The 14,549-nt window shown below is 43.5% G+C and overlaps 1 protein-coding gene across 1 annotated transcript in view; it reads right to left on the bottom strand.

Annotated features, from left to right (window-relative positions):
• The window catches only part of THRAP3 (thyroid hormone receptor associated protein 3), a 62,315-nt gene extending 48,976 nt beyond the window's left edge, over positions 1–13,339 (bottom strand). Inside the window, exon 1 of the mRNA XM_021095929.1 lies at positions 13,216–13,339. The gene's annotated coding sequence lies outside the window, so the exon portion shown is untranslated. The remainder of the gene's footprint in view (positions 1–13,215) is intronic.

Genomic DNA, 14,549 nt, shown 5'->3' with positions numbered 1-14,549 from the left:
CCGGTGAGGCCACCAAAAAAAAAAAAAAAAAAAAAAAAAAAAGGAAAGAAAAGAAAAAAGAAAGAAAGAAAGAAAGAAAGAAAAGAGTACAGCCTCTGGAGTCACATAAAAACTAGTAAAACATTCTGACTCTTTTAAGTCTCAATTTCCAGATCTATAAAATACAGACCACACTATCTCATCAGCTACTACAGTGACTAAATGAGGAAAACGTCTAAATCATTGGACAGTGCCTAGTAATACAGCAAGCACTCAAATAACAGTAATACGTAATTGTTCGTTTCCTTCCGGGCACTGCGGAAAGGCACAAAGATGAATCGGAAAATCTGTGCCCTTCCAGGTGCTTATAATATAAAAGAGCATTTACCTCTGCCCAGTATTATCCTTATTCTGCCTAGAATCTGGTATTAATACAACTTCCAGCCTATATTTATAATTTTTATGGCTCTATCTCCAAATCTCACTAAAATAGTTACTTACAAAAATAATTGGGACTTGTTAAAAAAAAAAAAAAAAAAAGCAAAGAAAAAAAAATTGGGACTTAGAGTGCTAGGGAAGAGAAAATGCTCATTATCATCAGACCCTGTACTGGGTGTGTAGCCTTGAGGAGGTCTACTGCTGGCTTTAATCAAAGAGCAGAGAATCCATAAAGTTCCCATTGTGGCTTAGTGGTTAATGAATCCGACTAGGAACCATGAGGTTGCGGGTTTGACTCCTGGCTTTGCTCAGTGGGTTAAGGATCCGGCATTGCCGTGACCTGTGGTGTAGGTTGCAGATGTGGCTCGGATCCTTCGTTGCTATGGCTCTGGTGTAGGCCGGTGGCTACAGCTTCAATTAGACCCCTAGCCTGGGAATCTCCATATGCTGCAGGAGTGGCCCTAGAAAAGGCAAAAAGACAAAAATTAAATTAAAAAAAAAAAGAGCAGAGAATCTTGTGATTAAGACACCACGCACTCTAATCTGACCCAGAATATCAGTTATGAACAAATCTCACTAGAATTAGAGTCACCGAGGACTGAGCAGTAGAAGGACTTCTAGAGACCATTAGCCTTTACGACCCTAGTTTTACAGAAGGGAAACTGAGCCAAGAAAAAAGGAAGAGACCTGCCTAGGAAGGTGAGGAAAAACTAAAGCTAAAGACCCTTGGTTCTCAGTGTGTTCCAGTTCTTTCCACCTTCTACCTGTTAAAGAACTTTAAACCACAAACAAAGTCCAGTCTACTCTGATTTCTCACTTTTCTTTCCAGTTACTTATTATCTAAGACGATAAAAACAAACAAACAAAAAAAACCTTTACTGTGTCTTTGCAATCTGTCTTTCCTAAATAATCTTATTATTATTCGGCTAAAATGTACTCTATTGGAAGCTATGGGGGATGCTACATAAGAATGAACCTAATTCTCTAAAAGCCTATTTGTAAAGAAATTGTATTCAGTAAAAAACTCTTAATTTTAGAGTTGGAAAAGTAGATAGTACATTCAGAGTATACCTTCCACATCCACTTAGTTTTACTAAAAAAGAAACGCATACACACATATATATCCAAAACTAATTTGATCAGTAACCCATTTAACCCAGAGCATCAGACCATGATAACAAACTTCTAGATAAGTCACATCTGCTTTCATCTGTAAACAAGCAACAACAGAGACTGAATTTGATGCCAGAATAATCTGTTACAAATATTTGGGATAGATTATTTCTGACATCAAATTCGGAAATGATCATGTCATACTGGAGAACCTACTAAAGTATATTCATCTTTGGAGTTTTATTCTTGTTTCCTTTCAAAATTACAAACTGGGGAGTTCGTGTCATGGTGCAGTGGAAACAAATCCGACTAGGAACCATGAGGTTGCGGGTTCGATCCCTGGCCTAGCTCAGTTGGTTAAGGATCTGGCATTGCCATGAGCTGTAGTGTAGGTCACAGATGCAGCTTGGATCTGGCGTTGCTGTGGCTGTGGCACAGGCCAGCAGCTGCAACTCCATTTAGACCCCTAGCCTGGGAACCTTCATGTGCTGTGGGCATGGCCCTAAAAAAGCAAAAAATAAAATAGCAAATTGGAAGAAACTACTAGATTTGACACAAAGGTCAAAATTACTTCCCACAGTACCGCCAAATTAAATTTTCAAACTTACCATCAGAAATAATCTTATCAGCAATTTGGGAAATCTACCCAAAATGTCCATATATTCTTGTTGTGCTCTTTTTTGAGGGGGTGAGGCACAGGGGACATGCCCATGGCATGTGCAAATTCCCAGGCCAAGGACTGAACCCATAGCACAGCAGTTAACAACACCAGATTCTTAACCTGCTGCACCACAAGGGAACTCAACAGTTGTTAATTTTAAATATAAACTTGCAACTGCTTTGCAGCTGATGGTAACTCATAATCAATTTACAAACACCATTAGGAAAAAACAAGACCCCTCTTCCCACAAAATACCAAATCCCAAGGCTGCTGAGCCACTCCTAAGCAGAGTATTCCTCACAAAATCCATCTTTTTTCCAAAATACTTATAAACAATGTAACTGCTCACTAGAATTAGCCCTATACTCATAAGTTTAACCTGGAAAAGGGACTGCTATAAAGACCAGTCCCCTTGTGGCACAGCAGAAACAAATCCGACTAGGTTCCATGAGGACGTGGGTTCGATTCCTGGTCTCGCTCAGTGGGTTAAGGATCCAGCATTGCTGTGAGCTGTGGTGTAGGTTGCAGACGCAGCTCGGATCCCGTGTTGCTATGGCTCTGGTGTAGGCCAGCAACTACAGTTCTGATTAGACCCCTAGCCTAGGAATCTCCATATGCCGCAGGAATGGCCCTAGAAAAGGCAAAAAGACCAAAAAAAAAGAGAGAGAGAGAGAGAACTATGTGGTCTGTTAAAGTGATTCTTGCAAATGGAGTTTCCCCTTTGGAAGACTCAATTCAGCTGTTCCACTCATGCTAGCCATGACTTAACAATCCTGCCTATTTCCTGGATCTGGTTTTAGATTACATTGATATTTTCCCAATTTCTCATGGGTAAAGTTAAGAAAGTTTTAAGCCTGGGAGAAAGGTATTAAGACCACTACACAAAGTATAAAGGCTACTATACAAAGCCCCAAATAAGTCAGGACTTCAGATTCAGAATATTAATGAATATTAAAACAAATCATATGGAGGAGTTCCCACTGTGGTGAAGTGGGTTACAAATCCAACTGCAGTGGCTCAGGCTCCTGCAAAAGTGTGTGTTCAATCCCCAGCCCAGCACAATGGGTTAAAGGATTCTGTGTTGCCAAAGCTATTGCTTAGATTCAATCCCTGACCCAGCAATTTTCATACACCATGGGTGCAGCCATAAGACAAAAACAAAAACAAAACCAATCATGTGCAAGAAGTAAAATCAGACCCTTCCCTCGCAACAGACAAAAACTCCAAGTGGACTTAAAAAAAAAAAAGGACATAAACACTAAATGTGAAGCTTTAAAACATTTAGAAGAAAAATTTTAGAAGAAAATATAGGAAAACATCTGTACAAATTCAGGGTAGAGGATATGAAACATGATATTATAAGTATAAACCTAGAGTTCCCATCGTGGCGCCATGGTTAATGAATCTCACTAGGAACCATGAGGTTGGGGGTTTGATCCCTGGCCTCGCTCAGTGAGTTAAGGATCGCTGTGAGCTGTGGTGTAGGTCGTAGACATGGCTTGGATCTGGCGTTGCTGTGGCTGTGATGGAGGCCAGAAGCTACACCTCCGATTTGATCCCTAGCCTGGGAACTTCCATATGCCACACATGTGACCCTTAAAAAAAAAAAAAAAAAAAAAAAAAAAAGCTGTGAATATTTTCTAAAGGAAACTAGATTACACCAAGAACTACTATATGAAAAGATGAGTTTTGTACATATAATGTATCCAAAAAGTGTATTCAGAAGTTATAATTTAGATTTGAACAACGGTTTCCCACACACAAAAGGAGTAAAGGCAGGAGGATGAACAACACAGAAGACAAAGCCTGTGTCCCTACAGCTTTGCAGTGATACTTAATACCAAACAAGGAAACCAAAGATCCTCTCCTCAAAAGCACCTCCTATTTCTTGTTGGCAGCTCTAAGATGAGTTACCAGAGTAAGATCAGGTGAGAAGAGCAAGGGCGAAATTCCAGATGGAGTAACACATTGTTATAATATTATAGATACTATACAACATATGCAACAAAAGTTACAGCTTATGTATACTTTTGACCAGCACATAAAATCTGTTCCCTGGAGTTCCCATAGTGGCGCAGCAGAAATGAATCCGACTAGAAACTATGAGGTTGCGTGTTCGATCCCTGGCCTCACTCAGTGAGTTAAGGATCTGGCGCTACCATGAGCTGTGCTGTAGGTCACAGATGCGGCTCAGATCTGGTGTCACTGGGGCTGTGGTGCAGGCCGGCAGCTGCAGCTCCAATTAGACCCCTAGCCTGGGAACCTCCATATGTGGCAGGTGCGGCCCTAAAAAGACAAAAAGACAAAAAGACAAAAAAAAAAAGCTTAGTTTCCTAACAACCATAGCAATAATTTAGTTGGCATTTCATCATCTATAAAACAAGACACCCTTCATTTGCCTTGTACAGGACTAAATAAGATAATGAATGTAAAGTGCTTAAATTAGCATTTACTTTCAAAAAAATCTCGTCTATAAATGTGCTTCCTTAATATTGCGGTTGACCTTACATTCAGGTTTGCTCAAGACAGTCAGTTTATACTTGCTCCAATACATTAATAGCATCCCCTTTCTCAAGAGTATCCTGGTTCAAAAAGACAAATTAAATGGTCAAAACATTAATTTGAAAAAAAACAAATCTAACTTAAAACAAACATCATTTAATCAGAGGAAAGGGAATTACTCCAGCTGCTGAAAACACTTTGCTAAAAGTGGAGCACAAAAAAATCCCCTATTAACTACCCTCATCATGTATGTATCCTCCAGCACTAAACAGTCTCTGTAGCAATTAAAAAAAAAAAAAGGGAGGGGGGAGACAATAAGCCAGCAACCAAGTATATTCTCTTCCTCATTCTATATTGTCATTCAATATTCAATGTAGTGAATTGTTATTCACTATATTCAAGGCCCCAGCTGGTTGAATGATGCAACAATTCATGCTTGCTGAAGGTAAAATGTCCAGTAAAAACATGTGACAAACAAACCTGAAAGCGAAAATAGTCCAAGAAAAGAAGCTAGCTAAGTTCTCTGCTATGAACAAAAACATCCACCATTATCCCAGAATCAACATATCACCTTCTCAATTTTCCAGGAAAACACAAGGAATACCACAATCGATACACTTAGTCCTGAAGTAAGAGGTTTTTTGGGATTTTTTTTACTTTTTAGGGCTGCACCCACAGCATACAGAAATTCCCAAAATAAGAGGTGGGAGCTGCAGCTGCCAGCCTACACCACAGCCACAACAACATAGGATCTGAGCTGCATCTGCGACCTACACCGTAGCTCGCAGCAATGCCGGATCCTTAACCCACTGATGGAGGCCAGGGATTGAACCCGAATCCTCACGGATGCAAGTCAGGTTTGTTACCACTGACCCACAATGCGAACTCCCTGAAGTAAGGTTTTAAGTCTTACGCTTTCATAATAAACCAAAGAGGTTTAGCTCTACCTCCTCCCCAGTTCCTTACTGTCTACCCTTACGATTCAGAAATATACCCAAACTATTACCACTGACCTAAAAAGACGGCATTATAGGAAGCTTTCTCCTTCTACATTACATATTTCTCCAATGCCTATTTTTTTCAAAAAGGACCTGTGAGCAGGGGAAACAAAACTGAAGACAATTATCTGCCCTGCCAAGGCTGCACCTTGCTTCACTAAACCCTGGGGTAAGGGTGGGAGGGCCTTAGGGAACTCAATGGTTTATCTTTTTAACAATAAAATGTTAAGCAAAACCTCAAAGTATGAAATATCAATGCAGCACCTCTGATTGAAATGGGAGTGGGCTATTCAGAGTCTGGCCAACACAACCTCTTTCTCTCTTGTTGCTCCAGTGGCACTTCCCCACTTCAGAGTATTTTAAAACCCCCAATCCAACCTATACTTGGCTAAGTTTACCAAAAATTCAAGGACAATTATCACAACCTACTTACAGAGTTACCTGTTTTACAGAATAGCCTTTAAAAGTTGAGTTTTGGAGTTCCCATCATGGCTCAGTGGCTAACGAATCAGACTAGGAATCATGAGGTTGCGGGTTTGATCCCTGGCCTCGCTCAGTGGGCTAAGGACGTGGCGTTGCCGTGAGCTGTGGTGTAGGTCGCAGATGCAGCTCGGATCCTGCATTGCTGTCACTGTGGTGTAGGCGGGCAGCTACAGCTCTGATTAGACCCCTAGCCTGGGAACCTCCATATGCTGTGGGAGCGGCCCTAGAAAAGGCAAAAAGACCAAAAAAAATTAAAAAAATAAAAGTTGAGTTTTAAATACCAATTTTTATAATTCATATGCAATAGATGTACACATTTTAAGGACCCAGTTCACTGAGTTTCAACAAAATATACCATGCAGGAGTTCCCTGGTGGCTTAGTGGTTAAGGTTCCAGCACTGTAATTGCTGGGGCATGGGTTCAACACTTGGCCCAGAAACTTGTACATGGCATAGGCACAACCATACACGTGTGTGTGCATATATATGTATATACATGTGTGTATACATATATATATATGTATACATATATATATACTGTGTAAACACCACCCCAAGCAAACAACAGAACATTTCCATCACGCCAGTAAGTATCCCCTCGCCCCTTTGCAATCTCCTCACCTGCCACCTGAGTAAGCTAGCACTTAACAGTGGGAACATTTTCAAAGACTACCACCCAGTCAACCATCTGTTTACTCCCATATTGATTCATCCTTTCTCTCAATATTTACTAAGCCTTCTCTATGTAACAGAGAACACCCTAGGTATGGGGATTCAGCAGTGAATCAAACAAATCCCTGCTTCACTCTCTAAAGAGGTGAAAACATAATAGATGAAAGACAAACAATATAATGCCCCACAAAAATAATGCAGGGTTGGGGGGAGAGCACTGGTTGTTGAGTGGAGTACTATTAAAGAGAGGATAGTCAAGGAAAGCCTCTCTCAGAACGTTTTCCAATGTGACACGTGCATACAAAAGGACATCAAAATTGCCAAAGCCAAGAAGGCGATACAGCAACTCCTTGACAGCTAAGCAATAAGACTTTCAAAGTATACAAAGCAAGGCTTCGTAAAAGATCACTTTACTACATCTGAAACAAGAACTTATGTTAAAAACTTACTCAGTTTTTTTTTTTTTTTAATTGAGCAAGCCCACAGTCTGGTAGCCCTAGGTTTTTGTCAAGACCCTAGGACATATCTTCTTAATACATCGGGACCACCTTCTGGGAAGCTGTGATATAAAGGAAGAGTCCTGGGGTAAGGAGATCTCTAGAGTAATTTTGGTTTTCGGGTTGCACCTGTGGCATCTGGACGTTCCCCAGCCAGGGATCGAACTGTGCCACAGCAGTGACAACGTCAGATCTTTAACCCACAAGGAAACCACTCTAGGGTAACTTCAGAAAGCAGTCTCACCTCTGTGACTTCCTCTATCAATCCTTTATGTATCCTGTCCTTTTCATTAAAATAGAAAAAAAGAAAAATGAGTTATTGGCATACCCACTGTGGCTCAGCAGAAACAAACCCAATTAGTATCCATGAGGATGTGGGTTCGATCCCTGGCCTCACTCAATGGGTTAAGGATCTGGCATTATGGTGAGCTGTGGTGTAGGTTGCACATTCAGCTCAGATCCTGCGTTGCTGTGGCTATGGTATAGGCCAGCAGCTGCAGTTCTAATTTGACCCCTAGTTTAGGAACTTCCACATGCCTCATGTGGATCTTTTAAAAGAAAAAAGAAAAGGAGTTCCCATTGTGGTGCAGTGGTTAATGAATCCGACTAGGAACCATGAGGTTGCGGGTTCGATCCCTGGTCTTGCTCAGTGGGTTAAGGATCCGGCATTGCTGTGAGCTGAGGTTTAGGTTGCAGACACGGCGGATCCTGTGTTGCTGTGGCTCTGGCGTAGGCCAGTGGCTACGGCTCCGATTCAACCCCTAGCCTGGGAATCTCCATATGCCCCGGGAGCAGACCTAGAAAAAGGCAAAAAGACAAGACAAAAAAAAAAAAAAAAGAGAAAAGAAAAGAAAAGAAAAAGAAAAAAGAAGAGGATTCCCCGTCATGGTGCAGCAGAAACAAATCAATTAGTAACTATAAGGTTGTGGTTTCGATCCCTGGCCTCACTCAGTGGGTTAAGGATCCAGTGTTGCAGGAGCTGTAGTACAGGTCGCAGACGCGGCTGGGACCTGATGTTGCTGCGGCTGTGGGGTAGGCTGGCAGCTGTAGCTCCAATTCAACCCCTAGCCTGGGAATCTCCAAGTGCCACGGGTTCAGCCCTAAAAATCAAAAGAAAAAAGAAAAAAAAAAAGAAAATTGAATTATTAATTCCTCAAAAAAACACAGGATTACTGAAAGCAAAGCAATGGACTTCACATAAGCATATACATAAATAAACACACACACACACTTCTCCACCCAAACACACTTTTGGTTCTTATGCCTCAGAACAGAGCCAAAAGTCTTCTAATTGGACATTCAGCAACTTCTTTTTGTTTGGCTTTCTACCTTCTGAAACAAGCCAAGCTGTGCAGTTAGTGCATTCCAGATAATAAAAAGCAAATCAGGCAGAACAAAAATGAGGACACTGCATATGTGCCAGCTAAAAGGCATGGGCAGGGGTCAGACCATTTCCTTTTGCTTTCGAAAAGCACTTGGGTTTCTTCAAATTGGAAACAAAATAACTTAGTGTTTGGGTCCCTGCTACCACCACCACTATCTCCCTCTTCTAAAGTTATCTAAAATCTTCTTTTAAAAAAAGGAAAGAAATAAAGCACCCAGACAGAAAAAAACAAACAAACAAAAAAAACCTTTAATAGCGATCTCAGGACCTGTCCCAAAGATGGCTGCTGCAAGCAGAAACACGGTCCATGGCTGCCAGATCAGATCTTTCAAAGCAGCCTGAATCCACATTTTTACATGAAATTTCCCTGTTTTTTAATGTTGACAACTAATTCAAATTTACAACACTGTGTGAGCCAAACAAAACACATCTGCTGACTGGATTTAGTCCACAAGCCTTCAGTTTTCAACCTCTACCATAAAAAGAAAAACACATGGTAGAGCTCTAACTCTGTGGTAGAAGGCACACCCTGTGCTTCCAATAACAAACTATCATCTGAAAAATACACTACAAAATACACCAACAAGAGTTCCCGTCGTGGCGCAGCAGAAATGAATCTGACTAGTAACCATGAGGATGCAGGTTCAATCCCTAGCCTTGCTCAGTGGGCTAAGGATCCGGTATTGCTATGAGCCGTGGTGGAGGTTGGAGACACGGCTTGGATGTGGCATGGCTGAGGCTGTGGCGTAGGCCAGCAGCTTTAGCGCCCATTCGACCCCTAGCCTGGGAACCTCCATTTGCCATGGCTGCAGTCCTGAAATACAAAACAAAACAAAACAAAATACATATGTATGAACATACATGTGAAACCCTTAATGCTTGGAAGGAAGGCAAGAAGAAAATTATCTTACTCCTTACACACTAAGGTGCTCCATTTCTACCACAAAAATAGGAACTGTAAACAAAAGCCAGTGGAAGAATAATAGGAAATGGATATGGATTTTAGTGAAACTGAACTCACTAATGTTCAGCTTCCTCAGTATGGGCATTAGCCCATAACTTCTAGACAAAAAGAAAACCTGCTTTTTCAATGACATGGCATTTACTTTGGTTTAAAACAAGCTAAACAAGAGCTCCCTTGAGAGTCTAAGATAGTCAAACTTTCAGAAAGGGTACTCATGACTCTTAAGTCTCCTGGTAAACTGTGGGCAATTACTTTATGGATTATAAACCTGCACTACGAACTCTAGAGTGCTGGTTCTTAAACTATAAGACACTAATGAATCTGATGCGGAAGCTAACGACTCTAAGAAAACACCCTCCCTCACAAAAACATTAAGAGTTCAGGAACCCTCTGTAGTCCATGGATCATGGACTAAGCACGTCATGCTCTAGAGAGTATTAAAACTAGGTTATCTCCAAACACTGCCCTCCTTCCCACTGGTGCCTCTCCACTCCCATCTCTCTACTTCAGGCAACTATCATCTCCCACGCTGGACTAGTCCAACGGCCCCTGAACTGACAGTCCCCACAATCCATTTCCCACATCCCTGCAAAAGTGAATCTGAAACATACATCAGGAGGCTTCATGGCTTCCCTCAACAACCTCACCTCTCCATCTCACCTTTCACCACTTTCCTCGTTATGTGTGAGCCTCCCCTGGCCTCTTTTCAGTTCTGAAAATACACTACACTCTTCCCACCTTCTAGCTTTGGCACTTGCTCTTCCCTCTACACCTAGAACGCCATCTTGATGTCCTACAAAACTGTCTCCTCACTCTCATCCACAAAGAACTTCTCTGACCGCCCTTCGGTCTCTCCTTTTATTGGTGTCTGTCAAGTCCCCTGCTTGATACCTCCACTTCACTTCTCTCAGTTTGTAGTTTATTTGCTCACCTGTTGCGTCTTCCCCCATTATACTGTAGGCTCCCAATATGCAAGACCCCTTCTGTCTCACACTCCCCTGTACTCCCTGAGCCTAGCACAGGGCAGGTTCTCAGGCACTATTAATTGTATCATTTGTCTCAGACGTTTACACAATGAGCATGTGAAGCAGCCTACCAAAATCTAACATTTGAGAGCATAGCATTAACCATACTTCCTTCAATTCAGGATGTCACTATGCCCAAGAGAAATAGGCTAACACCATAAGATTCTTAGTGGTTAAGTCTATCCGTTCAAAAAAAAATTAATAAGTCATATATTCTATGCGCTCTTGTCAGCCTCATCCCTCCTCATCTCAGTGCTAGTCTCCAAGCTGCCGCCCTCTAATGGCTCAATGCAATATAGGACACTCTGTAATCCATAAATTCACTGACTAAACAAAATTCAAAAAGTACCTGTACTAGCTATGTCATTAAGTAATATGCTAAGGAGTTCCTGTTGTGGCTCAGCCAAAATGAATCTGACTAGGATCCATGAGGATGCAGGTTCCATCCCTGGCCTTGCTCAGTGGGTTAAGGATCCGGCTTTGCCACAAGCTGTGGTGTAGGTGGCAGATGCAGCTCAGATCAGGTGTTGCTGTGGCTGTGGGCTACAGCTCCGATTGACCTCTAGCCTGGGAACCTCTATATGCCATGGGTGCGCCCCCCCCCCAAAAAGACTGGTGTTAAAGAACAAATGAAACATGCTAAAGAATTACTACGATTGCCCTTGCTGCTATTATTACTACTATTACCACCACTACCGCTAAAATCAGACTGTACCTAGCCTGCAGACTAAAAACATCAGTCCCAAAGTTCCCGTTGTGGCTCAGCGGAAACGAATCTGACTACTAATCATGAGGATGCAGGTTCTATCCCTGGCCTCGCTCAGTGGGTTAAGGATTGGGGGTTGCGGTGAGCTTTGGTGTAGGTTGCAGACACGGCTCGGATATGGCTTGCTGTGGCTGTAGTATAGGCCAAAGGCTACAGTTCTGATTTGACCCCTAACCTGGGAACTTCTGTATGCCATGGGTGCAGCCCTAAAAAGACACATACACACATAAAACCATCAGTCCCCCAAACCAGAGATTTTTCACTGGCGCTAAGAGATTTAAAACACAAAGAGATGGAACTGTACTGTACATAAAGGCTTTTAGTTAAACGGTTCCTTACAGAAACTTCAATTGACCTCTTTTGCAAAATACAATAAAGTCTAAATGGGTGCAGGAAAAAAAAATTTTGGTATCGCTTAGATATGTACACTTGTTCACAAATTTTCCAGCAGAGAATAAACTAAGCCCAATTTGTCACACAAGTTGTTCATGGCAGCAGCCATTTTTGGCTCTTTAATAGGTTTCTAACTATATAATAATACACACATCGGGTCATCTAGATAACAGGACAGACTACAAGAAACAGTATTTCCACAAACTAGGGAAGGGAAGGCCATCTGAAAGGGAAAGAAAATGATGATGTGATAAAGGCCTTTCCACTGCGGTCCCACAATCTATAAATCCTAAAAGTGGTGATAACGATAATAGTACGTAATACTATTGTCGGTAACGAGCTAAGCGGTTTTCAGCTTAGCTCATCTAATCGTCACAGTAACCCTATAAAGTGGCCACTGTTACTCATCACTATTTTGCAGATAAGAACACTTGGAAGTGAAGCCCCTTGACTTGAAACCTAACTTGAACTCGGGCAGATGGCTCCGGGATCCTTCTGTTATGCTGCCACCAGAATCTTCATTGGCTCTCTCTTGCCAGGCTCGGATACACTCTCAGGTGTTTCCTTCAATCCAATTAATAACCTCCCCGTAAACACTGTACTACCACTAATGGCTTCGAACTTTTGGGCGCCAGCGCTACTTGCCAGCTTCTGCCCTAAGATTAACTCCAAGAGAACAGCTGATAAAAGTTCCCTGGGTGCTAGGGAAGGCGAAGAAAATTACCTCACTGAAGCAGAACACAAGCCGATGGATGACTAAAGGAAGGCAAGTCGGCCTCACCTCCAGTCCAAGAGACTGAAATGAAAGTGGGCGCACAAATGTTCCCGTGGCTGATAAATTTGGACTATGCCTCCTCTGGCCACAAGGCAGAAAGGAACGGAAGAGGTACTAACATTTATTGAGTGCCAACCACATGCGCCCTAGAAGACAGAACCAGGCCAATGGAGATTAAGTGGGGGGGAGGGTACTCAAGAGTTCCGGGAAAAGGAGAAATCCAAATAATGGGGTTCATCCGACTAAAGGGGGAGATGAAGGAAATGAAGGCCTCTCCCTGGCAGCTTTCAAGGAAGCAAAAAAGGGTAGAAGCTGCTCCGGAGAAAAGGCGGCCCCGAACGTCGGGATCTAGGCCGGAGCAAGGGGAAGCCCTGAAGGGCGGGGAGGGGGAGGAGCCGGAGAGAGCGGGGCCCGCTCAGAGGAGGCCGGGGGGTAGGCGCGGGGGAGCGGCTCCGCGCCAGGGCCTGCCAGAGAACGCTGAGCCAGCAACCGCAGAGAAAAGCTAAAAAACGAAATGACTAAAACCGATTGAGCTGCCCCAATCCCGATCAAGGGCCCTCACTTACCTGGGCCCACCGCAGCGATCGCAGCTGCAGCCTCGCAACGGCACAACCGGCCCGAACCTCGCCCCCGCCCGACAGCGCGCCCCGCGTCCGCGCTCTCTGACGGCGGTAGCGGCGGCGTCGCCCCGCGGCCTCCTGGGAAATGTAGTCTTAGGCCCGGCCCTTCAAGCCAACTTGACGGTCTACGGAACTACGTTTCCCACAAGGCAAGGCGAGTGTTGGGCCCGCCGCTTTGCGTCACGAGCCAGGTTGTTGGCAGTCACGTGGGCTGCTCCAATCCCCCCTCCCCCCGCCTGGGTGGCCTGGGGAAGAAGGAGGGAGGTGGACGGAAGGGGCGGGGGCGTTGCTGACGCCAGGGCCCCCACCATTTTGGAACCATCCTGTAGGGAGGGCCTGAGCCCCACCTACTCGTGGCCTGCCTGCGTTGTGGAAAAGCCTGAAGTGTGAATCCGCTCGCTTGGCGTTGGGTGTCTGCCTTGCCACCTCTCGCTTTGTGACCTTGAGCAAATCTTCTCCCCTCTCTGAGCCTCAATTTCCTCCCCAAGGAAATGAGGCTCGTAATTTCTACTCCGCTGAATTGTGAGGCTCCGAGAAAGTAAGGCGCAAGGAAAGCGTCTAGTCTCCTGAAAGCGCGCCTCAAAACGAAGTTGTTTTTGTGATTGTGTGACTTCCTATGGAGACCCAGAAGCCCACCTGGGCAAAGCTCTCTCCAAACTCGTCTCCCGCCACCGCTCCCCCCCACTTCCGTGACAAAGGGAGTAGGTAAAGAGGTTTTCAGTAAAGGGGTTTTCGGAAAGTGTTCTCCTGTGAAGCTCGTTAAAATGGATGCCATCACCTATTGAACCAGAGGTTTCCTGGGAAGTACAGCTTTGGAATGTGCATAATAAGCAAACCTCTCTAGTGATTCTTTTGCACATATAAGTTTGAGAGCCAGGGCTTTTCCACGGGGTTTTTGCATAGGCTGGTTTCCGCTAGAATTCCCGCTGTACTGAACTTGAATCTTTTAAGACTGAGCTCAAAAATCACCCCTTCTGTGAAGCTCTCCAAGTTTACTAGCTCCTCCTGGTCCCTGTCCTCCCATAGTACCTTTCCATCTTATTTTATAGTTATCAAGAACTGTGTTTGTCTTCCCCATCAGACTGTGAGCTGAGAACAGAGATCTGTTTTGCTGGAGTTCTGCATCCCCAGGGCAAAGTAAACAGAATAAATGTGAAAAGATATTGAAGGAATCTGCCTTTCCTGCAAGAAAAACTCACCAGGCTCAACTCAAATCTTAGTGCCACCATCAGCCTTCATGCTTACTGGCCTCACTGCTTACTCTTTTTTTTCCTTCTTTG

This window comes from Sus scrofa, chromosome 6 (assembly GCF_000003025.6).
Source record: "Sus scrofa isolate TJ Tabasco breed Duroc chromosome 6, Sscrofa11.1, whole genome shotgun sequence".
Classification (NCBI taxonomy): domain Eukaryota; kingdom Metazoa; phylum Chordata; class Mammalia; order Artiodactyla; family Suidae; genus Sus; species Sus scrofa.
The sequence above is the reverse complement of the archived record's forward strand: the minus strand, read 5'-3'. Positions and strand labels throughout refer to the sequence as shown.